This window comes from Schistocerca gregaria, chromosome 2, assembly GCF_023897955.1.
Source record: "Schistocerca gregaria isolate iqSchGreg1 chromosome 2, iqSchGreg1.2, whole genome shotgun sequence".
Lineage (NCBI taxonomy): Eukaryota > Metazoa > Arthropoda > Insecta > Orthoptera > Acrididae > Schistocerca > Schistocerca gregaria.
In genome coordinates this window covers 816,206,806-816,234,126 of record NC_064921.1, presented here as the reverse complement: position 1 = coordinate 816,234,126, position 27,321 = coordinate 816,206,806, and the positions used below count along the sequence as shown (strand labels likewise).

General features: G+C 40.7%; 1 protein-coding gene across 1 annotated transcript in view; it reads left to right on the top strand.

Moving 5' to 3' along the window:
- Window positions 1-844: 844 nt before the first annotated feature.
- LOC126335143 (ATP-binding cassette subfamily C member 4-like) overlaps window positions 845-27,321 on the top strand; it is a 109,399-nt gene continuing 82,922 nt past the window's right edge. The window contains exon 1 of the mRNA XM_049998104.1: window positions 845-971. The gene's annotated coding sequence lies outside the window, so the exon portion shown is untranslated. The remainder of the gene's footprint in view (window positions 972-27,321) is intronic.

Genomic DNA, 27,321 nt, shown 5'->3' with positions numbered 1-27,321 from the left:
AGCCGCATGGAACTTCCGACACTAACTATTACGTCAGTTTAGGTGAGACAACCTGTTTACAGTGGGGAAAGGGACAAAGGGAAGTACAGTTGCGTGTAAAGTTCCGTCGACATTGGAGATACAGCACAGCCTTGATCTGCAAATGACTTACCACTGCGACAGCGCTCTTAGAAATAGTAGATGAATCAAAGTGACATATGTTAAAGCAAAGTATCACTGGAAAGCGAATCGCTTGGTTCGCGTTATGAGTGCAATGTACGAGATACGTCACAGCACCTTTCCCTTTCATGTCGTGATCAGGATTATCGTGACAGTTTTTCTGACCAGAAAATCGGGATATAAGTTTTCTGAAGCTTTTTGTTTGTCACGTAAAACAATTTATTTTCTAGTCGTCATCACTACATAGCAAGTGTTTTATCGTGTCTTCTCTGTCGTAGATATGCTAAATCCGAAACCAAAACGTGTTCATTCTATGGCCAGATGCTTTGGTCTCTGAGCTATTCCGCGTTTCTGATTTTATTTCTCAGTTAACTGTTTGGTAGACAACGCTAAATAATCTACGTGTAGTGCCTGTTGATGAGAAATAGCATATTTTGGGGAGGAGTATATATAGCCATATAAACACCTTAGTGTTTTCTGTCTTTGTAAACACACGCATCTGTGGAACACCGATTGCGAGGGGTGGGAGCGTATCGGAATTCAGTTCACTATAGCGTCCGGAGAAGCATTCATTTGCAATATTTCTTTAGCTTATGAATTACCATCTCCATCGAAAAGGTATATGCGGAAACCAATATCCAAAAGATTTACTCTTTTTCAGTCGCTGTTAAAATTGTAGTAGCTCACTTGTTACTTCGTAGCGCTAGCGCCACCTGTCCGCCTTATTTGCTAGAAGGGTAGCAGGAAATATTCAGTAAGGTTCGGCTGTTTGCCAGTATTCTAGGTCCTGGCGCACTGTTTACGTTATCGGCGTAAGTAGAGCAGTGTGATGACTCTAGTGAACACTTATAAACTTAGAGCTAGTAAATATGATAATACACGCATTTATGTGAAGTGCCCAATCGTGTACTCTAACGTAAATTAGATGGAAAAAATACCGAAGTATTCTTGGAAGTGGTAGCTACCTTTAGTTGCGAGTGTCCGCTTCATTAGGCTCGAGCAAATCGCGTTTAAATATATGACAACTTTTTTTTCTAGCGAACAAAGCAGTCTTTAATTACCACAAGCGATGCTGCTTACGAAGTGAGAAGTGTTGCACATTCGGGGTCTGGGAAAGGGCAACGTTTAGCGCGGCAGCTGCTAGCCATTCTAAAACGAAGTGCTGCACTTTTATTTCATCGTAGCAGCAGTGACCGGTAGTTATTACCAGAAGTAATTTAAACCGTATCGGAGCGAAATGGTGAGGCAGCACCGCGTGAGTCTAATCATAGCAGTCGTACAACTAAGATTCGTAACGAGAGGGATTCTTTGGGAAGCAACGCGGGTGGAACACTTGTATGTGACTGAAGAATACACAGTGCTAAAATGACGTATGAAGCTTACATTCTAAAACGTTTCTTGCGGCGTCCATAAATATAACACTTATTTTCATTCTCTTGTTACATGCTGTATTATGTTCTGGGATAGATCTTCCCGTTCACAAAGGGTACTTTTGTTTCAGAAAAAAGAAACAAGTTAGAATAACGTGCGTTGCAAGTTCGCGGACATCTTGTCTACCCCTGTCTGATCCAGGAATTCTGACGTTGGACACTATATATATATATAATCACTTTCTTAACATGAGCTTATTTCCAAAAATCAGCAGCTTTCACTCGGTTAGAAATTCAATCGTCGTTTGAATCTCGCCTCCGTGTATTTCGTGGAAACTTGTGCAGTAGTCTGCTTCACATCCATTTTCAACAAGCTGCAAGAACTAAGAAAATTTAGCAGTATTCAACGTACTTCAATAAGAGTCCCAACTGAATTTCATCCTAGCTCATTATTCTGTCGGGGAGATCCTTGAAAAAAAATTACGCAAATTCCGGTTATATTATGCTGCAATATACGCAGCAGCTCGTCTAAGATTTGTGTACATATTAACTTTTCTCTAAACTCCGTTTACTGACACGTTCCAAGACCAAGATTCGCTCATTTATTTGGCCCTATGGAACTTGACGAGTTAAATAAAAATCAGGTATAAGAATTAACTGTTACCTGTGCCTTTGGTCCATTTATTAGGATACCCATGCTCCTCGTGTCGGATAAGAGGTTAAGCGGAAAAGCTGTCTGCATCCGATTCACGTAACCCATCCGCCGACTACGTGTCATTCAAAAAGAAAGACTGTGAATGTTTATTTTTGTCCATGAGCTCTTGTTGGTCCATAGAATGTGCATTAGATGTAGGACATACTAGTCTCCAATAACGCGCGGGCTGTTATTCGCGAACTTTTGCTTTGGACGACCGGATTCGCACTAGATTTACTGCCGAGAAAATGCTGTCCTTAGTTTCGCGTGACATTTTACAGTACAGTTTTTAACAGCAGTTTATTGTTCTATCTTGGTTTGCTAAGCTTTCTCAGCTATAACTCTAAGGTTTCTGTGCTTTTGTATTGTACGTAAAATTACATCCCAAAATTTAAATACTTCACAGATCCTTAATTTTGTCGAAACCCAGTGCAGTCGAAGTATTGCGACGACTGACTCATTGTTAGTCCCCTCCTGCCCCACCCTCCTCATTTTTCAGTTTATCCATCCATACCCTATTCGATGGGTGTTGCAAGATAGTGCGAGGTATTGATCCAAGATGCATAAAACTGTCTGAAATTCGTCTATGTAACACAGCGTCTTGTAGTTTTTTTAATAATGGAATGTGAAGTACGTTAACGACTCTGAAGTAGTTGTCGGGTTACAATACAGCTGACTCCTATATTTAGCATTGCTTGGTTTCGTTCAGACTAATGTAGTCATTAGGCTACGTTCCAAATCCCCTCAGGATGGCACCTCGTCTTATTCTGATTACGTAAATAGACAAAATGTTGCCAACCACAATTTAACTGTCGGTTGTTGCGCTGCGATTAATGGTAAAGACTTATAACTAGAAGGGTGCAATAGCTAATAAATTGAAGAGACTGCGACATCTGATTATAGTGAAATATTTTTAGGCGGCATCGAAACTGTAAGACGTCGCGCTTCAAATTTTGATTGGGAAGGCCGACGTTTCACGCTCAGTGAAAATGAAGGCAAATGTACAAAAGTCATCTTTTATTGCTTAGCATTGATGTATCAAAATAGTGCCAGAAGGAACGGACTAGTGAACGCAGTTCGTGCTGTGCTTAATGAATTGTTTATATGTCTTCTAAATTATTAGATTTGACCAAAAATTTGATACTAATCATCATAAAGCTACGGTATGATGAAACATTTGACATGAATTTGCATGGTACATGTCTAACCTTTTTTACGCAATTGTGATAACGTCCAAATTATTGAGGTGGGCTAATTAATTTTCTACATCTACATAGATACTCCACAAGCCACCATTGGGTGCATGTCAGAGTGTAGCCTGTACCAGTATTAGTCATTTCCTTTCCTATTCCACTCACAGTGATAGGAAAGACTTTCTATGTGCGTCTGTATGAGCCCTAAGTTCTTCCATCTTCATGATGCTTAATTGCAGTGTATGTTGGTGGCAGAAGAGTTCGGCAGTCAGCTTCAAATGTCCATGCTCTAAATGTTCAATAGCATTTCTCGAAAACATCTTCCATCCAGAGATTCCTATTTGTTCCCGAAGCATCTCCATAACACATGTTTGAAACTATCTAGAACCCCATCTCTGAATTGCTTTGTATTCTTTCAATCTGACCTGATACAGATTCCAAACACGTTAGCATTTCTCAAGAATAGGGCACACCAACGTTGTACACCTGTATGTGGTCTCCTTCACAGGTGAACCATGCTTTCCCTGTCTCAATTCCCTCCACAATATAAATTTTCCACTCATATCTCTGCCCACTTGGTATTCCCCCTAAACTCAAATAGCATTTCAGAGGCTATCAAACTGTATTGCATTAGCACCTCAACACTGAACCAAATGGAGAATGCTGGCTGAAACCTTAGGCATAGGTATTTTAATGAAATGGAATGATATGGTTCAAGGGACATTCTGAAGTCTAAAGTTTGAGTTTAAAAGGAATACCAAGTGGGTTTCATCTGAATGGGAATTTGGATTGAAGAGAGGTGTGCTACAGTAATCCATGCCATTGTGCAAAGCCACTGTGCTCGGGTGCTGTGATTAGTGCATCTGCCAAGTGAGCATGAGACCTGGGCTTGAATCCCAGCCCTTAGGACAAATTTTCAGTCATTGCTCCAGTCTGTAGATACATCAATTTGATTTCTTCTATAGAACACAGTTCTTATCTGAACTTTCATCAAGAATTTATGCTTCTAATAAGTCTTAATCACAAGAATAATAAAGTGCTGTCCACACTGTTCTCTTCTCAGGTTATTTTGCTAGTACCTGGAACTGGTTTGCAAGTGTTTTGCATTTCAAGCAAATGTTAAATTTCTTATAGATTTCAGGGTTTCAGTACTATAATCTGCATATGAGGTCCTAGCTTTTACACTCATGCCATACTATAACATTAACTTTTTAGCAGTACTCATTTCATTGTAGTAAGATTGATCCGAGTCTGAATCAGGTCTAACAGTGTTGACAAAAAACTGGAGTGATGTCAGTCTGCTTTGTCAGCATTGTAAATTTCCCTCAGTTTTCCCACAAAATACCCTTCACACTTGCTTTCAATCATACAGTGATAAATGACAGGTTGATTATAATTTTGTGGGTATGTCTTGGACAATAATTTCTACACAGAGGTGAATGCCATTTGCCTTCTATTCAAGTAGTTTCATGCTAGCACAATATTTAATGTTGACAAAATTCTCAAACAGTAGTACAGATTTGGTTAGCAGAAAATATCAAAGATAGCTACTGGCAGAATAACTGAAATGAGCTAATAGGTGCTTTAAACTGTTGGACAGAATTGAAATTCTGAAATGTTTATTAGGATAAGTGTTAGGCAAGATTGAATCCTTGTTACAAAGTTAGAGCAAAGTTATTTCTGCAGGGGCAAAGTAGTTCCACTATAGTTGGAAGTGATGGATGTTTTGACAGAACTGTTTTCATCTTGCTACAGCTTAAGATTGTTTCCAAACATAAAACAGCTAAGCACATAAATTTCTTTCAGGAACACACATATTGCTAATAAGACTGAATTTTATACACTTCTGTTGTCAGTTATTTACTGACCAAACAGCAAAAATTCCTAGTCTCATTTCCTACTCAAATTGTCAGCTTCTCCTTATGAATAAGCCTACATCTTGTCACCTTTGTTGATCATCTCATAACCTCTCTTCAAGCAACTATGTTAAACTACTCTCCTGGCAGAATTAAAATGCTGTCAACTAACCTAAAAAATTTTAGTTCTCCCTGAATTGTAGTTCACTATGCAAATTACTCCTTGGGTTCCTTTCCTGCTTGATCAGTGTACAGATGAATTAAAATGGGGATAGACTAAAATCTTCTCACTACAAAGTGCTACTTCCTTTTAATATTCTTAGAGGCAGAGGTTAATTTCTGTAAAAGTTGTAAGTAGCCTTTTGCTCAATGTATTTTCATCTAGCTTCAGGGTTTTGAAGTGTGTTCCAGTCATCATTGTCAAAAGCATATCTCTAAATCTTCAAATGGAATAAACACAAGTTTTCCTCTCTTTTAAGATATTGTCAGGTCAGTATTGTCTTGTGTATTCTTACACTTCCCTGGACCCAAACTTATCTTACTTGAGGAGCTTTGCACCAGTTTTTCTGTTCTCTAAATAACCAGTTGGTATTTTGCAATCATGAATTATTAAATAGGTTTGGTAATCCACCCCTTTCAGTCTTCTATAGGATTGAAACTGCTCCATTCTTCTGTGTCTGAGGTTTCTACCTCACATCTCTTGCATACACAGTGGGACAGTTTAGTCAATGCTGGTTCTTCCAAGGATCTGATTAATTCTGAAGTTTTGACTTACGTCTTTCAGTAGTATGTCAGTTTCATCCCATCTAACACAATCCAGCTCATCGTAATTTTACTGTTATTTCTCATCTTGTATTCAGATTTATTTCCTTTACACAGCCCTTCTATATGTTTATTTCCTTTGGTATTGCTGGATTGCTATTAGAGCTCATGATGTTCATACACCTGTTTCTTTTCTCCAAAATTTTCCTGAACTTTGTGTCTATCTTTGCTATTGAACATTCTTTCTTTGCCACTGAATATTGCATCTATCTTTGCTATAATAATTTGTGCTTAACTGCTTTACATTTATCCTCTAGCAATTTCTGCTATGCCATTTTGCTCCTCCAACTTTTTGCAGCCTTTTGCCTGCTTAATTTTTATGTTTCCTCCTCTTATCAATTTAAACCTGATGTGTTATCATAGAATTTCAACTGGTCCTTATGTTTCTGCCTATTTGATTCTCCACTGCCTCTGAAACTATCCATTTGTCTTCTATTGTATCCCTTTTCTGTTATATTTATTGCCAGATGCTCCCTTTGAAACTATATCCAGTGGTTCCTTAAATTTTCCAAATCCAATCTCCTCAGTTTCCTACATTTCTGCAATTTCATCATCTTTAATCGGTGTTCTATAATAAAATTTGGCCAAACTACATACCTCCTGCTGGCAACATTTTGAACCTGTGTGTGTGTGTGTGTGTGTGTGTGTGTGTGTGTGTGTGTGTGTGTGTGTGTGCGCGCTCGCAGTTTTCAAACTAATTTTTCTCTCTTAATGAAGAATGAAGAGTCTCTGAACATAAAGTGAATTATTTTTAAGAATCTGTATGTAACCATTGTAGACTGGAATGAAAGTTTGCACAGTTGTTCCTAAAGAGATAAACTGGGATCAGCAAAATTTGAGCTACAGATATAAAACAAAACTGTGATTATACAAGAATTTTGTGGAGCTGCAGGAGCTGAGATCTAAAAGAGTTGTAGCCAAACTTGACTGCTTAAAAAAGAAACTTGTAGTAACATAAGAAAGATAAGGGCAAATGAAAAGTTGTGCTCTTAACACTGTTAAAAAATGTAATGTCATTCATTTTTTCATGCTAAATGAGGTGAAAATACAGAACAATAAATTGCAGCAATTTCTCAATCATTATACCAATTGTTTCAAACAAAGAACAGTGTGCCTGTTAGAAGACCTATATAGATGTAATGTTATCTATTCTGTTAAACTAATGCAATTCTTGTATTTTAGAAGTTAATAGCATTTTTACAAAAATAAAATATTCAAAATATACATTCCCTATCGCCAGGAACTTACACAATGATGGAACCACTAAATTATTATGGCTCTTAAATTAACATACCAACAACGTAATGACATACGCTGAAGTATTTATCAACTTCAGAGGAATCCAATGCTGGGCACACTATGTAATTAATGACAATAAAGATGTAAGAAAACATTTTAACCTGTGTTTAAACCAGTAAGTACATGACATGTATGGGCCCAAGTCATCATCCAGTATCTCAGACATCAGGATAAGTTTGGTGGCAGCTTCCATCATCCCTACTGTGGTATGGCAGAGCACAATATTCAGTTTGTGAATTATCTGCTAACTGGAAGTGACTTACTTGGAGTTCACTGTGTGTTTGCAATTCAAATTCTTGTGTGATTTACTTCAAGCTGTGCTGGCTTTGGTCATGCAGTTTAAGGCTAATGGTAACGAACATCACTGAGGGTGGGGGAGGGGTTGCACTTGGAGACTAGAGGTATGTCCCATGTGATATCTCAGACCAGTTCCTACTGCAGTTGCCCTGGTTACTGCCTACACTGAGGTCAGCCCCTCACCTGTGATAAGAAGTGAATGGGTGTTTAAGGTGTAGAAATCAAGAAAAACTTTAAGGGAGAGGGGCAGTGTGAACTAAAGGCCTCCCACTGTTTGTTACACAAACAGGTTCCAGGTGCAATCTATGGTTGATAAAAATCCTAAGCCAGATGAAGTCCTGTCCTGTTAGAGGGAGGAAGCTTCTTGACCAGTAAGATCGATGCATTCAGAGGGTTGTATTACTGGTAGTTGAGAAATAGTGTTAGGGATATGGCTGCCAATGGGGGCAAGAAAACCAGTGTGCCCACCAAAGGGGGTGAGGGGAGAGGAGGTGAAAGTCATCTCAGATGTGGAAGTGTTGACTTCAAATGCTATGAAGAGCACTGGGTGAAGGTATTTGCAGATTGTGGCTCATGTCAGTACTAATGATGTGCCACATTGGATCAGAAGAGATTCTCTGGTTTTGAGTGGTTATCTGAAATGGTAAAGACTGCTTGTCTTGCTTGCGAGATGAAGCCAGTGCCCAAAATTTCCTGCATCATAAGCAGGACCAATTGTGGACCTTCAGTACAGAGCTGAGTGAAAGGTCTGAATCAGAGGCTGATTCTGTGATCCTGTAAGCTGCAGATTCCTTGACTTGAGTCATAGGGTTTAGGGTTTCACTTGTCAGTGGTTCATTACACACAGGTATTGGGGACTGTGGGTTTTTGGATTGGGATGTCTTGGAAAAGTATAGAAAGTGCTCCAGTCTCAAAAGGTACAGGGAAAAACCCATGGGAGGATAGACTGAGCAACAACTAGCATCGAAGTTCAAAACTGCCCAGAAGTGTTGGGAAATAATCGGAGCTTGAAGTAAAAATAGAAAGCACTTAAGTTTATAGTTAAAAGTACTGAAAACTGACTAAAGCTGGAGATAAGTTCAGCTGAAATTTTTAGACTTCCTTGTGGTGCTGAACAGATTATATTCAGTTGGTGATGTTTGTTGCTGTTTTAAGTAGTTTATTTGTACTGAAATTGATGTTAAGTTCCTGTGAGTTAGTATGGGCAAAAGCTACACTTTACAACTGGAATAATAAACTGGTTCCTTTTACTGATTTTCCTGCCTCCCCCCTCTCTGACTTCGGTGATATATCTGCTGAGTGGTCAAGAAACCCTCTTCTCACAGGTACTCCACTCTTACAATTCTATTTAGTAGTGACTTAAATCGGTCCTCGATATGTTGGCAAAAATGCATGTTGAAAGTTAGTGGTAGGTGAAATCGCCTAAAATTGTACTACATGTTTTCTGCAAAATTTATTTCAAACAATTAGAGCCAACTCCACTTCCTCTCAATTCTTGATGTGTTTTGGGGTTCTGAAGTGGTTTGCACAGGCAGCTTGATGGCTGATGGTCATGTTGGCTTCGTCGACATCCACAAAGGCCATTTTGAACAGCATTTTTTGCCTGATGGCTGCAGTGTATTAACTGCAAAGCTGGTAGCCATCTCTCGTACACTTCAGTATATCCTTTCATGCCCCAGGGAATCGTTTCTTCTGTGTACAGCCTCCTTGAGCAGCCTAAAATCTATTTACCAGTGCTACCCTTGCCATCCTTTGGTAGCATCCAGCCATGAGTCCAGCTATGCCTTGGACCTGTCCCGTCGTTCAGTGGTGTTAGTGTGGACTCCAGGACACGTTGGCATCCCAGGCAACAGATTTGCTGACAGGCTACATGGAAACTGCTTCTGGAGATAGGCATCTCTGAACCTGACCTGCATTCTGACGTGTGCCATAGGGTTTTTCAGCTTTGGGAGACAGAATGGCATAACAGAACACACAACAAACTACATGTCATTAAAGACACTAAGAATGTGCGGAATTCTTCCATGCGGGCTTCTTGCAGGGAATCGTTGTCCTCTTCCAGCTCTGCATTGGCCACACTTGGGCAACCCATGGTTTCTTCCTGTGCTGTGAAAACCTGCCAGAGTGTTGGTGCAGTGGCCCATGTTCTGGTGCACTGCCCCATTTTGACTGCCCAGCAATGAAATCTTGGGTTACCAGACTCGTTGCCCCTAATTTTATCTGACAACATATCATCAGGTGATTTAGTTTTTTTATTCATGAGGGTGGGTTTTATCATTTAAGTTTTAGGGCATGTCCTTTGTCCCTCTGTGTCCTACACCCAAGTGCTTCTAGTGTGGAGGCTTTAATGTGTTGCAATGTGGCTGGCTTCTCCTTTTTTATTCTCATGGTCAGCCAGCCATGGTAATCTGCTTTGTTTTAATCTCTTCATCTCATTTCTTGTTTCTGTGGTTTTCTTGTCTCCTTTTGTCTATTTACATTTTTGTTGCTCTTCATTTTTCTTGTGATTTTTTCCTTTTATTCCATTTTGAGTTGTCAGTCTCATTTTATTCTCACACTTTTGGCATTTTTTATTCTTACCAAAGGACAGATGACCTCATAGTCTGGTCCCTTTTCCCCTTTTCCTAATCCAACCAACCAATCAGTGTTACCATCATCTCTACAGGAATAGTGGACTGTTTTCATTTATCCTTAGATTGTGAACTCGTGAAAGCATAAAATGACCAATAAAATGATTGGGACCTCCTCAGGAACTTGGTGCAGTGCTGTGACACAAATGCTCAGAATACGAAGATGATATTCTTAAGCATTTATTGTAAGAGGAAGGCCACACTTCCCTCCTCTAGTTCCCCTGTTGGGTAAATGCAGTTACTCCAGTTTGAAACTGGTAAGAACCCTCAGCAGTTGTCAACATGTTTTGCAAATTTTGTGCAATGAATGGTGAAACCATAACAGGTTTGTACTCTAGGGACTGACTGCAAGTTTGTGTAGATTCTGGGAGGGCCAGCCAACCATCTAACTTTGTCTGCTATCACAGACCTTCAGAGACTGCCGTTACCTCATTACTATTATTCTCCACCTGCAGAACACCTATGACAACTTGTTGCATGCTCATATCCTTACTATTAATTATGTGGGCTTTAGAATTACCTTCCAGTTTTCATCCTGAATTTCTCATTCTGTAGTCTCTTATTCCTTATATGCTGATTGCTTTTTTTCTTTTATGTTATAGGTCTTAGTGTTTTAGAATGCCAGTGACAGGGTGCTGTAATAAAAAGCTCCTACAATAAATGAAACAATATAAATTTTTTTGTAGCTCAGCAGGTTAATAATTTAAAATGGAATCAAAAAAAGAACTTATAAGAAGCTTTGTTCAGTATTCTCTGCACTAAAAAAATCCCATTTATTTACTTTGAAAGAATTTTCAGTTATTATTCGAACTTTGTTGTTAGCATTACATTACTCTATATATGTGGTCTCAAAACACTCAATTGCATGGCAGGTTTACTCAACATTGGTCAATATACTGGGGTTTCTTCTCATTATTTATTCATGTTCTGTTGGCCCATTGTAAGAGAACTGCATGAATATGGGAGGAGTCATTCCTGTGTGTGTGTGTGTGTGTGTGTGTGTGTGTGTGTGTGTGTGTGTGTGTGTGTGTAAGTAATTAGTGCAGTCTTGTCTTTGTGGCAGCAATATGTAGGAGCATGAAGTACATTTCTTCACTTCATACTGGTACTTGAAAATTCATAAGTAGGTTTCAGGGATAAATAATATGGCTCTGTCTTCAAGCATGACAGTTTTTTCAGTGTTTCCACAGTGCTTCCTCATGAGTGAAACCTGCAAATACTTGCTGTGCCCTTTTCTAAGTATGTTAGATATTCCCTGTTACTCTGATTTGGCATAGGTTCCACATACTTGAGCAATGATCCAGAATGCCTCACATGAGTAAGCTATCTCCTTTGTGTGTTGATTGCATTTTTTCAGTATCTTACAAATGAACTGAAGTCTGCTGCCATTTGGCTATGGTTGAGTCTAAGTGATAATTTCATTTCATATCCATACAAATTGTTACTCACTTATTTGTATGGGTGGCTAGTTCCAATTGTGACTCTTTGAATTAATATCCATTGACTGCAATATCAGTGTTCAATGAAATGCACAATTAAAGCAAGATCCAAGTCTTTACACTGTTTCAAAATTTTGAAATCTGACACTGTTTGTGTGGCATTTTCCAGACATTACTTCATTACATGTGTCTGTCATCTTCAGAGAGGGAGAGACTGCTATTGTCTGCCAAGTCACTTTAGTACATAAGGAACAGCATGGGTCACAGTTCACATTTTTGATGCACGCATGAAGTTAATCTACACCTATAGACAACTCCATATTGGATAGTACCTACCAAGAAATTCTTTAGACACTGTTTGTACTTACAATAACAAATATTAGTGTGGTCCCATCATAAATGCTTTTTCAAAGTCAAGAGAAGTGGAATTAGGGTTCTGTATGACCAATGTTTTCAGAATCAATGCTGATAGGCATGGAGGAGGTAATTCTATTAGAAGTCACTCATTAAGTTTGAATGCAAAACATCTTTTACAAGGTTGAAATAAATGCAACCCATATTATACAATTGTAACAGTCCGGTTCCAGGCTCTTACAGGCATCAGATGAGAGCCAGGAGGGATATGGCGGTGAGGACCAAGCTACATGAAAAAATCATTGACAATAACACATTTATTAGGCAGTAATATAGGATTGTCTTCCAAAGTGCTGTACCACAGCAGGGCTAGCAGAGCAGTGGCCACATCAGCAGAAGGTTCCAGCATGTGCTCAACTTGCAGTTCTGCCAGCATAGCAAAGCATCAGGAGTTTACAGTCCGCAGCTTGTGGTCTAGTGGGTAGCATTGCTCCATGTGGATCAGAGGGTCCTGGGTTAGATTCCTGGCTGGGTTGGGATTTTCTCTTCCCAGGGACTGGGTGGTTGTGTTATCATCATTCATGGCAGTGGCTAGTTTGGAATGTGTAAAATCATAGGACACTGTAAAAGTTATGACTTTGTACAGGCACTGATGACTGTGCAGTTGAGTGTCCTACGAACCAATCGTCCTGTGCTTACACCACAGGGAGACCATTGATCCATGGATGCAGCCAGTCTCCTGCTCTATATATAGACTTCCAAAGTGCTCTTGTTGACCTCAAAGATATGCACTCAGAAGTCACATCTCTAGGTCCACCCGAAGTACTCATTGGCTCACAGGGATCACCTCCCAACCACCGTTTGAGACAGGAGCCAGCAGCATTAGTATCTGCCACAGGAACCGGGTGAGCAGGAGAAAGATCAGTGGTCCACACACCTGAAGGTGGATGATGGAAAGCATTCAAGTGACCCAAGTCAAGCCTCCAGCAGAATTGCAAGTCACCAGAGACTGCTGCACCCCGTTAGCATTGCCTTGGTAGTTGGCAGTGAAGTTGGCAGCTGCGGTGATGGCAGCGGCAGCAGCAGTGTCCTTCCAGCTGGAGTCTTGGTTCTGTAGATCATTGAAGACAGTTAGGCATAATGAGGGTTGACCTCTACAGCCTCCCCTTGCACTGGATGGCTGCAACTGACACAATGGCTGAGACTACACAATAGGCACTCGGCAATCAGCCCTCAGTAATCAGCCATTTGTTAAGAAGGAATTTCCGGTGCACTCTCAGGTGGTGGGATGGCTAACATGGATCCTGGTTTTTCCCTTGTCAGCTCTCCTAGTGGCTTCAGACCTAGCAACTTCACCTTTCAGGGGCTGTTTTCTGCTGGTTTGGCACTTGAATACTTATTGCTGCATTACATCCAGCCTTCCTTAAAAGTGCTCTTTCACTTGTATGAAGGCATCTCTCTGCTTCCAAGTCATTGTAATTTGCTTGCATAGTTGGGCAATTGGTCATTCCCCATGCTGTGATAGCTTCCATGGTTGCCACAATTCTCAGCATTTCCCACTAACTGGCTGTCTACTGACCATTGCCACAGGTGGGTCAGCTTCTGTGATCTACCAAGGTAGAACTTAAATGAAATTTGTGTCCACTGTGGATACTATCCTGGGACTGACACAATCTCCAAATCTCCAAGTAGTAGTCTGGTGCTTATTATGTATGAATATTGCATGTGCTTATGAAAAATACAAGGGACTGGGATTCACTACATAACTTTTACCCTTTTGACAACCAAACACATTTCAGTTAGTGGTCCTCTCTAAAGCCTTATTTCTTGTTTTACACCTGCTGTGCTGCAGTCAGAAACTTCTTTACAGATTATATCCCATGGAGGATCCCTATCATCATGAACTATTCTGTTAGATACAGGGTTGTTCAATGTCAGGTCAACACACCATTACACCTGTGGCCTCATATTTTTGTAGAACTTAGCACACTTGTGCCAGTTATTGATTTAAGTAAGAATTCAAACTATTTTTGCTCTGTCCCAAATGGTTTGGGTTCCACAGCCATATAAAGTTTTGGAATTTTACAGATTTTGGTTGTTGGATGGAGGAAATACAATGTTCAAATATATGAAGAAACTTAAATCTTTGTTACTTACCAACACCTTTGTTTCCTTTGTGCATCAATATGCAGTGTGTTCAGAAAAAAGTTAACTACAACATTATGAAACTTGACATGGGCAGGAAGGATACTGGAATAACAATTGTTTTTTATTCTTGTTCTAAAACCTCTGCACTACCAAATGAATGGGTTTTAACTTTATCATTGTTTAATAATTTCATAGATAAAATTATTAAACTGACATGGTAAACACACATCTGAGATTATATTTCATATATTGTCACAAAATTTACTATTAGTCTAAATTCTAGGTCACTGTTAAAGTATCATTCAAGTTTTTGAAACTTGAAATGCAGTTTTCAGTGAATCAGTAAGTTCTCCCACTCGTTGTGTCCAGAGGATCCACAATTGTAATGACTTGAAGGATGGATATAACACACGAATCTTCTCTCTCTGGCCAGAAAAATGATTTATGGAGGATGTAAAATTATTATAGACACCTGTTTCACCACTTCATTTACATCAGTGACCACACCAAAATACCAAAACTCTTGCTTCTGAAGTGAGCTGAATGTGAGAGCTGGTTTTGCATTGCTACAGATTCTTGTCACCTCTATTACTCCCAAGTCATAGAATGGTTGGGAGTTGTGGAAAGTTCTTGTTCCTGGAAGAGTTCAAATGTGTTTGTGATTCTACAAAGTCTGATTTGACTAAACTCATTCCTTTAGTGATACCAGTACATTTAATGTTAATATTTGTAATATTGGCTTTGCAAAATTTAAGTAGTTAATTTGTCACTATTGGCCTGTCAAGATGTCACTGGAGACTTTCTTTCCTAGCTAAGAATTTACAGTACCCCTATACCATCATGTCCTGTTTTACCACGATTGGCTGTAAAGTGACTGCTGGCCTTGGAGATGTCTTTTCATGAAGATACAGATCATAGATTATATTTATTATTACATTAGCCAGCAGAGTCACAACAGAAGTAGTTAATGTTGTGTGTGGGGAGCTCCCTTTCAGAACATATCTTCTTCGGATCTCAAAACACAAACGTATTAAAGGTCATCAGAAATGGTACAGAATGGTGTTTCATTGCTTGCATCCCTAAAGTGAATTGTGGCAGGATAAATATTGCTTGAATCTTGTCTTATGAAAGCACAGTTTCTGTGAAATTCATTGCTATGACTGCTGTATGAATGTGGTATTAACTTCTGCTGCCCTATAAACTTATCAACCAACTTTTCACCTGAGCTTGAGCAGTATATCATATCAATTTGGAAAAACCCACTGACTACTTAATAGAATCTTCTTTGTCATCCAGTTTTGATTGTAAAAACTGTTGTTTTTTGAGACTTTCACAATGTCTCTGCATACATTCCCTCCCTGCCCCTGTACAGACAATATATGATGCAATGTCTCTGTAATTCTCAGATACCAGACCCATGAACCACTAAAATAAAAATTTTCTTGTACGGTGCATATACACACTGTGTACCACGGGCACCAGCCAAAACACTACTGTTAGGTCTCGGAACAAAATTTTGAATACACAATTTTTTAAGTCAGCACATTCCAACTTAAAAACTGATTAGAGATCATGAAGATTACGTGAAATCTAAAATTTTCTTTTCTATTCATTTCTTTGTACACTGAAAAATAATTCACAGCATGAAAATTCTGGGTTGTTTATCATTGTTAAAAAAAATTTACTAATTCTTTGGTTCCAGGACTCAAATTTTTCCCATGTCTGTCATAAAGTTCTGATAAGAAAATCTTCTCTTTAGTTTTTGAGATTTACAGACAGAATAATCAGATGTATGTTTTTTTCTACTAGACCAATTTCATGTGCTGGAATTGTCAGCATCTAAATCTTTTATGATGCAACTCATTTTTCATTAAGTTAGTTTGTCCATATCTTCAGTTTTTTCCCAAATTTGTCATTTTTGTCTTGCATGGTAAATACAACTTGGAGAACAGTTTGAATTTTTGGTTTTACATTTTCATGTACCCATTTCAATGTTTCTTTGGCATAAGAAAATCTGTTAAATTTGCCAAGGCCATGCAGTTTCAGATGGAACTTAAAATTTCACTGAATGAAGTAGTTAGTTTCTCAGTAACAGTACTTTTTTGTAATCAGAGTACATCATCAGGTGATAATCAGGCATTATCTGCTATCTAATCTTTGGATTTAGCATAGCTCCAACATAACCCGAACCGGTTTCTTTTTATTTGAAGTAGTTGTTTCCTGCAGGGTGTACTGTTCTTATCTCGGTTTCACTTTGTACCCCTGTTTTGCAGCTACAATTTGAACTGCTATTTAATTGTGATTTATGTTTCTTGGAAAGATCATGACCAACCTTCTGTAAAAATTCATACTTTTCCAGAAATGCACATTGACAATGGAGGCAAATAGTTTCTAACTTAACTGCTTTGAATCCGTTTTAACAGTTAAATTAGTTTAATTCAAGAGATTGTATGGTTTCTTGTCTGACAGTCACATCCCAATGTAGAATTTCTCCTGTATACAGCAAAAAGTTTAAAACTGGCCAAACTTACTGCAATACTTATTGTTCACTGTGTTATTTAGAGTCTGACACCCAAACCCCCAAATATCAGACACTCAGATCGGTACCAAACATTCTATGTCAGAGTATCAAACAAAACACTGATTTACTTCATGCTATGTGCTGTCATCCAGCAAAACACATGTAAATGGTAATTAAAAGTAACATCAGAACTATGGAGCACTGGAAAGACGTATCTGAGTGATAATTTTCTCGATATTGCGTGGGGAGTTGGCAGAGCACAAGATCATGCCAAGGGTTCCGCATGCAAAACCCACTGATAACAATCTGTTTTAACTGTTTGTGCACGAAACTGTTACATGGAAAAACATTTTTCGGAGATATGAGTTTGTAGTAAGGTTCTTTTGGCAGTCTGCTTTAACTTAATTAGTTGAAAGTAGCAAACCTACAGAGTAAGTTTCTATAGATACTTGTGGTGTTCCATCACACATGTCCAACAGGACAAGACACCACTTGTGATGATATAGCTAGTGCATTTGTAGTTTCACAGAATAAACATAAACAATCTAAACAGCAGAATAAAGAAACACTTGCAAAAGTATTAAGTCCATGTAACACTTTCATTCATAATACAGTAAAAAAACATTGGGATGTGAGCCCAAGACATTTGGTACAATGATCTAATGCTCTACCAACTTTGCCATGAAAGCTTTACATACTAGCTACTGTTATACTTCTCCTGTGCCCTGTAATTCTGGTGCTACTTTTAATTAACATTTACACCCATTCTGCTGGACAACAGCACATAGTACAAACTAAATCTGGGTTTTGGTTGATACTCAATTGACATCTGAGTTTGACATCTGGAGGTTTGGGTGTGAGCTCAATTATCCAACTGTCCAAAAATTAATTGGGAAAAATTACAGTTTTGTTAATGGTGAGTGTGATAAGACATCATGTGAAACATTGCTAAATGCCTTCCCTGAAAATATTTTGTTGACACCAACCTACATAGGGGGAAATGATCACCACGATAAAATAAGGGAAACCGGAGCTCGTATGGAAAGATAAAGGTGTTAGTTCTTTCCATACACTATGAAAGATTGGAACAGAGAACTGTGAAGGTGGTTTGATGAACCCTCTACCAGGAACTTAAATGTGATTTGCAGAATATCAATGTAAATGTAGAACTGATAGTTACGAATCTCTCATGATAGAAAAATATTGGATCTTTGGACAACAAATAGACTGGACCTCTCTATGGATGTTCATACCGAAATTGGTATCACTGACCATGAAACAGTTGTGGCAACAAGGATTACTAAGTACAAAGAACAATTAAAACGAGCAGAAATGTCTGTCCAATAAACTGGATTTAAAAAATCAGTAATAAGGAATTTGAAACTTGGCACTGGGCAGGAGTGTGTAGAGGATCTCTGGCTCAAGCTTACAAGAATAGTTGGCCATGCACATGGATGGATATGTACTGAGTACAACAGTTCATAGTGGGAGGGAATCTCTATAGATTGCAGTCACTGTAAAGAAACTTAAGGGAACAGAAATTACTCCATAAAAGGTGTAAAACAGTGTAGGGCTATAGCTACACATAAGCTGAATGAAATGTGTTTGGCTGTCCAGAGTGCAATGCATGATGCCATCAATGACTACCACAACAGAATATTGTCAAATGATGTTTCACAGAACCCAGAGAAATTCTAGTCATTTGTAAAGGCTGTTAGTAGCACCAGCCCCTAGTGAATGAGACAGGAACTGAAATTGATGGTAGCAAAGCAGAAGCTGAAATGCTTAACTCTGTTTTCAAATGTTCCTCTATAAAGGAATCAAAGAACCACTGCCTCAGTTTAATCCTTGTACCACTGAAAAGATGAATGAAATCAATGTTAGTGTCAGCAGTGTTGAGAAACAGCTAAACAAAGCACCAGGGCCCAGAGGAATATGTCATACTCTGTTAGTTCAAGAGTTTGTGCATGGCACCCACAGGGCCCTGAGCTGCTGCAACAGTCTTCCTTCCAGTGCTGCATTTCCTTCCACATGCCCCTCCCTCTCCATCCTTGGTCCTTGGTTGTTGCCCTCTCCTTCCCCTCTTGGTGTTCTTACTGAAGTCAGCTTGGCTATCCACCTGATTTCCTGTATTCCTTGGGTTTTATTCCCTTTGCCTTCTATCATCTTTTGCCATTTTTGGGTCCCCGTTGGTGTTTGATTTCCACTTTTAAATTTTCCCTCTGTAGTGTGAGCCATATGGGAAAAAACTCCATCCTTAGTGTCTACAGCATGGATTCCTCTGCTTGCTTTCTTCCTACCCTGCCATAGCCTCCCTATGCCCTGCTAGGTCACCAGTGTGTATAGCCAGTCCTTGCTGTGGGGCTATTATGTACCCATCAGTTTGGGCCCTGTGGCAACACAAGAATCAAACTTCTGATACCTGAGCTGTTGCCTCCCAATGTATGCCTAGGACTGGTTGCTTGTCATTCTGGAGCATCAGAACTCCTGACAATGGCTGTTTTACCAGACAGCCCTTGCTGTGGCTAGGTGGTGCCCACGGGGAGAGCCACTGATCAGAGAAAATGCTTTCATATGAAATTTAATAAAGCTCTAAAAATCTGGCCATCTTACAGGTGTGTGTACAGTTGGTAAGGGATCACTGAATTCTGCTTCTTATGTAGCCTTCCCTTCCCTCATTACACCTTGTGAGGACGGCTGTGCTACCTGGATTTGTATGAAACACCTTTCCTGTTACCTGGTCTGTAATAAAAGGTCAGGGGACACTCTCACCACCATAATGCTGTTTTTTTTTTTTTGTTTTCCCCCTTGTGAAAAATATTGAAGAAAAGTTTGGCAAAGTGAAGTGGAGTCTCTCAGTAAGATGCATTTGTGTTCCATATTGATCAAAATTTCTTCTGCTGCCAGTCTGCAGCCCTTGGTGATGACCAGTCTGAATATGACTCAGGGAGTAATTTTTTATAGTGAACTCATCCTTCAAGCTGATGAACTCTGGCCCAATCTAGAACAATCGTGCATTCATTTTGTTCAACATGTGCAGAAAGGTCATAAGGAAAAAGGTACTGGTGCCAGTGCCTTTATTCTGGCTTTTGAGAGAGATAACCTTACAGAGATCAATGCCATGTGTTATCAGTGTGACATGAAGCCACAAGTCCTGCCACCCATGAGGTGCTTTTGGTGGTTGCATTTGTGGCTCAGCTGCCCCTTCTGCACTGCTCCTCTTGGATCCAGTTCACCATTGTGGTACCCATGAAGCCACTGATGTCTTTTGCACTAGCTCTTAGCTCTGTAGATAGTCTTCTGGTTGCCACTGGGGTCCCTCCCCTTTAAATTTGGTGGTCCCAGCTCCTAGTTTCCTTTTCCACCACTATTCTTTCTCTTTCTGCTCAACCCCCCCCCCCCCCCCCCCCTTTCAATTCGTTTCGTGGCTTCAGGCTAGCCAATACCCACTGCCCATGCTTGGGTGGGTTTACCAGTTGGGCTCTGCCTCACTTCTCTCTGCAATGATTCCCATCTCCCTCCTTGTCCTCTTCCCCATGTTCTCTCCCAACCACCCTCTCCCCGTTGTTAGTTCCTCAGCCCAGGATTCATATGGATCTCCTCTGGGATCCGAAAGCCTCCACTGCTCCAATGGTGTTCCACTGTTTGTTCCGAACACTCTTATGGGTGTTTCAGCATGCCATTGTTTTTCTACACTGATGGCTCTAAATCCACTCATATATGGGATATTCCTTCATATTTCCTGCTGGCATGGAGCACCCTCCATGGCCTGCCACTTCTTGGGTGTTTACTGTGGAACTGATGGCCATCTATTGGGTCCTTTGCTTCATTAAACACCACCCCTTGGTCTCTACAGTCCACTAACTTCTCACTGAGCTTGGTGATGCTGCTTGTTCAGTTGATTTCCTTCAGGTTCCTGGTCACATACATATCCCAGTTAATGAACTTGATGATTTATGGATGGGAGAGAAACCACTTACATCCCTCCACTCTGACCCCCCATTCAGGGGTGGATTCGCATCTTTACCTCAAATTCCTTTTTCCCCAACTGTGAGCTGACTCTTCAGAGGCTACCCTCATGTCTAATGAAATTTGTGCAATCAGAGATTCCCACCATGTGGCGTTCTTCCTTCTGCCTCTCACAGTGAGAATCTACCACCCTCTGCCATCTTTGTACTTGCCATGCTAGGTTGACCTAGAGTTTTTTACTCCAGTGAGCTGCCCCTCTTGGTATTTGTGGGGCTGCCCTCATTGTGGTCCATTCTTTGCTGGACTGCATCTGCCTTTTGGCCCTTCACACTAAATATGCCCTCCCACCTTCCCTGTCTTGGGTGTTAGCAGTCAACCCTTGCATGGTTAGTCTGTCCTCGGTTTTCTTTGTGACACTGGTTTGTCTTCCAAGGTTTAAGCCCTCAATTTTTCCTGTGGAATTAGTCCCTCAGTTAGGTAAGCACTGGTTATGGAGGCTTTGACCATACCTCCATATCAGCCAGGTTCTCCCAGCCTTTTCCCTTCATTTTACGTAGTCAGTTGTGCAGTTTTGTTTCCCCTTTCCTTGTTTTCTTCCTCTGTTGCTGTCCCCAGAGAATAGTGATAATGGTATGGTGCCGGTGTAGGGACAGTTCAGTGGCAGTGTGTTTCTGGAGTATTGCTGCTATCCCCATTTGCACCCCCCCCCCTCCCCCCACCTCCCCCTGTTCTTTCCACTTTCTGCAGCACTGACATCCCTTTTTCCTCTTTGTTAGCCTGTTATTCCTTCCCCTTGAATGGACTGTGCTGTTTTTGTTCCTCCATTGATTTCTGCCAACTTAGATCATTGCACTGACAACCTTGCTGTTTGGTACCAACCAACCATCTAACCCACCCACCCATGGTGATGTCAGGTGATGCAGCTCTAAAGCTCAACCTCTGTATGTGGCACTCAATTAAGATCTAATGACTGCAGCTCATCATCACTGCCGAGGTCCTTTGGTCCCCTGACTGGGTCTATGCCTACAAAATTCTCGCTGGCAGATTCCTGAAATGACCCTCCTGTGTAGGAAGACAATCCCAAGAATTTGTTTGCTTTAGTCAACAACCTCAACATCCAGGGCATCACAGATGGTTTCACATTTGCCTCATCAGTTACCTACATTACAACACTGATCTCGTCAGTTATTGGGTCCTGTCTGCATACTAATTGTCTACTGCTAAAGCTACTCTTGTTGCACACCTATCAGCAGAAACCATCCATCACATCATTGAAGAAGAAAGCCTTGATTCTCCAACTCCGTCTTACCTCTGGCATGATCAAAGAGCTCTTGTAAATGCTGAGTATATGCCTGATATTGTGTAATGGACTTTGTGGTTGGTTAAACTATCACATGAATTGGGAGTCATATCGCACACTTCTGATCCTTGGAGACAAAGCTTCATCTCGTGGATCAAGCCTATAGCATTCTTACACACACCTTCTTGCCTGTCTGTGTCCATTAAGAGGATGAAGCTGACAAGTGTGGCACCCCCTCTCACCCAAACCACCAACCAACTCACATAAGGCAGAGGTGAGAGCATCTGCAGCACCGACTACTGTGGCAGGGCAGTTCTAGGTGCTTCAGTCTGGAACTACACTGCTGCTACAGTCACTGGTTCGAATCCTGCCTTGGATATGCATGTGTGTGATGTCCTTTAGTTAGTTATGTTTAATTAGTTCTAAGTCTAGGGGGCTGATGACCTCAGATGTTAAGTCCCATAGTGCTTAGAGCAATTTGAACCATTTGAGCATCTGCAGCAGGAAGATACGCAGACTCCATACAATACGTACATCGTATCAATGATCAGCCTCAAGCCACTGCTGAAGTGCACCTGAACACACTGCTGACTCCACACGGAGCCCAACAGATGGTATACATGTGATATGGAGCACACCCATACTTGCATATCCTCTTTTGGTTCTGCACTGTTCGGGGAGGCAGCAGGGAACTGCCACACTCCCTGCATGTACCCAGACTCTGACCATGAGCCAGTTTAAGTGGTGCAGTTCATAGCAACCACACACACACACACACACACACACACACACACACACACACACACACACACCATATTATGCAACAGTTGGCAAACACAAACTCAAGGTAGCCACCTGTACATACTGGATCACATCACAAGTTTGATTCCTGATTGATATGAGTGCAGAGGCCAGCAACATATCTAAGTTTTGGTACCTGCTCACCCATCACTGACTAGACTCCATTACATGCTGCTAACAAGTCTAACATCACAGTACTCTGCACAGCAGATTAAAATGCATCATCTTGCTCTTGGTCTGGACTTTATCTGGAAATTCCTTGTTGTATATTTTGAAGAACCTGTGCTTGGTATGAAATTTCTTAAACATTTCAGTTTAAGCAACTGTTGCAGGCTTATCAAACACTATGCCAACTAGCACATGTACAGTCAATATGCCTGCAGCCACACTCACCCTCTTAAGCATCACCACCTCTGCAGGACTCTAAGGTCAGTGGCACTTTGCTTCTGTTTTTCTCCCCAGAGTATGCCCATCTTGTACCTCGACTGTACCCCTATTTTTGCGAGTATACATGGTGGGAAAAGGGCAGGGATTACTAATGGTATTTAACATAAAATCAATGCTACACGGGGACCACCCATACACTGCAAGGCTTGCCGCCTCACCCCCTTAGGCATCATGTGAAAATGGCTGTCAGAACTATTAGATGCTGGCATTATCCACCCCTTGGACAGCAATTAGTCTTCTGCTATGAGCCTTGTCCTCAAAAAAGATGGTTTGTTTCATCTATATGTGCATGGGGGGGGAGGCAGAGGGGAGACGCTATAGAGCTCAAAACACTTGTTACTCTAGCCATCTCCCTGATCCCACATATACAGGACAACTACTACTCAAAGGTGTGTGAGTGTTCAGAGTGTCTAACTGCTGAACGGATTATCAAAATCTCATATTCAGGCGACATACCAATGACAGCACTCGTCACCCCTTTCAGACTTTTTGAGTGGTGTTCCATGCCTTACGACCTCTAGATTGTGGCTCAGATTTAGCAAAGGTTTATTGATTCTGTATTGTTCAACGTTGCATTTCTGTATGTGTACCTTCATGACATCCCAACCCCTCCCCTCCCCCACTGAGGAAAATGAACAGCATCCAGTCCAGGCTGCACAGCGTGACAAAGGATCGAAATTGGTGACAAGTTGCAACTAACTTGTGACAGTGTTACTTTCCTGGGCTGTATCATTTCTTCTGAAGGCACCCAACCAACATCTGACTGGGTCGAGTTTATTCATCATCTCCCATTGCATACAGACTATGAACTCAGGAGATTCCTCACCATTATAAACTTACATTGCCGATGTGTGGCTCACACTACTTCCATCCAGGCCCAACGTATTGGTGCTACAGCTGGCAGAAACACCTCCTGCACCCTGGAGGGATGAAATGATCCATTCTTTTGACACTCTTAAAATGGCTTCAACCCTTGCTGTTATGCTGGCACACCCAGTATCCGACAAATTTGTCACTGCTGTAGTGAGAGGTAAGTAGGTGCAGTCCTGTAGCAACACACTGGTGATACAACTGAGCCTCTCAGATTCTTCTCTAAAAAGCTATTGTCTTCTCAGGACAAGTGGTAAACTTTCGACCATAAGCTCCTCATGGTCTGAGCCAGTCAGACATTTCCATGATAATATTTACTGATCACCGTTGACTCTATTGCTGTCCACAACACAGGCAGACATCCCCCTTCCACCCACCCACATGACTCAGGTGAACACACATATTAAGCTGTCAATATTCCATAGACATCTGCTATGTAAGCAGAGCTAATGATATTATTGCTGATTGTCACAAATCATCATCATCTCCTATCAACATGAATGAGCTGGCTCTTACATAAAGATGACACAGAACTTGCAAACATCCAAAAGGATCCAAATTCCACACTGACTTCTGAATTGTGCTTACTGCCAGGCTCCTCCCTGCCAATCGTGTGTGATACTTAAACAGGTACTTTCCACCTATTTGTACCCCATTCACCCTGATGCAGTATTGCATACCTTCATGACCTCACTCACCTAAAAATCAAAACCACTACATGACTTATTACTGAATACTTTGTCTTGCCTGAAGCAAAGACTGATTGCTGCAGCTGATGCACACTTGTATCCTTTGTCAGAAAAGCAGTCAGACAAGATATACAACCTCCTTTAGGTCAGTTTAACATCCCCAAGGGTTGCTTATGTCACATACACATGAAAGTATTCGCCCGTTTATCTCGTACAATGGCTGACTCAGTAGTGCTTTCTTGCTTTTTGCCAAACTATTAGCTGTGTAGTGTCAACAAGTTACACACACACACACACACACACACACACACACACACACACACACACACAGCAAGGGACTTGGTGAACACTGGCACCACACCCTATGGCAACTCTTGTATGCCACAGTGATTTGTCATCAGAGGAGCTACTAACTCGGCATTCATGTTGTACACAGAGGACTTACAAACTACAGGGATCACTGGCAAACCTTCTGCCGGCTGACCTCATAGAGAAATCTGACCTCCCAACTCAAGAGAGCTCTTTGCCATATTTGAACAAGTAGGCTCACATATTTCTCACATTCATACTCTCCTCTTCAGGCTGCACACCATACCACAGACCTTCATTCACGATGAACTCTCCACCTGCTAATATGTCATGTTTCATGACTCAATTCGCACACCTCTCCAGCCTCCATACTTGATCACTCACAAAGTCCTTAGTTGAGGACAGAACGCTGTTGACACTGTTAAATAGCAAATGCCAACTATGTCTGTGAACAGGATAAGTAGGCCTGGATATTAGCCAATGACCCCTCCCTAACATCATTGATTACAAAATGCACGCAGGCAGAAGCAATATGCTATCAGTTCAAAGCACTGCATAAATACACTATCAGAAAAAAATTAGTACACCTGGGAAGATATCAGATTTTGATCTGTTGACAACATACACTACCTGTGGGGAAAGTAGATGTACTGATAATGATTTCAACATTGTCTGCCAACAGACAGTGTAGTGGCATAGCTACCAGAGTGCAATCTTTCTACCCTTTAATAGAGAACTCCCTAGTTGGAAGACTTGTTGTGGTGCAAACATAAGAAACAAGCAGGAAACTGTCATGGAGATGCACTCGTGCTTTCTACAGCCAAGAGAGTTTACAAGGGGGTTCAAACTGTGGCCTTCTGTGTGGCATGATGGTCCTTTTGGAGAATTACCACCCAAGTTAAGCAACAAAGCTTGTCAGTGGTCAGATGAAGTCACACACTCATAGACAAGGTTCTGGACATCTACACAGCAGATGCCTGCTAGAAGTGTCATAACGGCAGCAGTGGAAGATTGTACAGCTACTGCAGCACAAAAAGAGGACTTGTGAGCACAGGTATGTAAACACACTGTTGCAAACTGGTTTTTAGCAGTGACTACAGGCATGCACACTTCTAGGTTGGCCACTCACACCACAGCATCGATATGCATGGTTTGAAAGGTGCTGCCAGAAGATCACTTGGAAGATGGAATGACATGCCATGGTCTTAAACGATGAAATAAAATTTTGCCTGGACAAAAGTGATGGTCATTTTTTGTGCACACTATAGGCCTGGTGAGCACTCTGAGGGAATTCATCCATGAAACACTTGCCTTGCCCAGTCAAAACTCTTTGTTTCTGGAGGGGACACTAACCAGCACCTGATATGTGCAGAATGTTGTTATACCCATTCTTAAGCCAATTTTGCAGCAGGTAGGCGATTGTATAGGTCAAGCAGGTGTGGCATAACGTGCCCCAGAACAGTGTGCACCACCTATCTGATAAACTGGATGCCAGAGTCAGTGCATGCACAGCTGCCTGTGGAGGCTACACCACATACTAATATGGGTGCTACAGCCTGGATCAATACCTGGTACCTCAGCATTGTTTGTGCTATTGATCTGTGAACGTAATCATTTCATGTACTCCATATGAACTGTTGCAACAATAAATCTTCAGTTAACTGGAAACCTCTAAATGGGCACACTGGCATACTATTTTTTTCCAGTGTAATTTTCATACCTGCACATTATGTACAGTATTTTATCTTTGTTCTATTACATCCCTTTTGCTTTTCAAATTTTTAAAGAGCAAGGTGTATGATGCCAAACAAAAGGAACTGCAAGGAAATATTAATTTTGTTAATTTCATCTGTAAAGTAATAAACAGCAAAGGAGTGATAAACCTACTGATTTTCTTATTTGATAGAGAACTTTCAGATCAAGAATAAAGATATTCAATTATCCTTTTTCCTTTCACTGATATTGCTCTTAGAGCAGGTCTCAATATCTGATTTTAAAAATATTGAAGACTGCAATTAAAGATTTTTCCTGGCTCTGTGAAATTTAAAGTTTAATTCATATTCCTCTAAAATCTTTACATATTGATCCATGTACAAATAAAATTTGATCAGTATTAGTTGGTTAACAGGGAAGAAATAAACATGGGTGTATTTG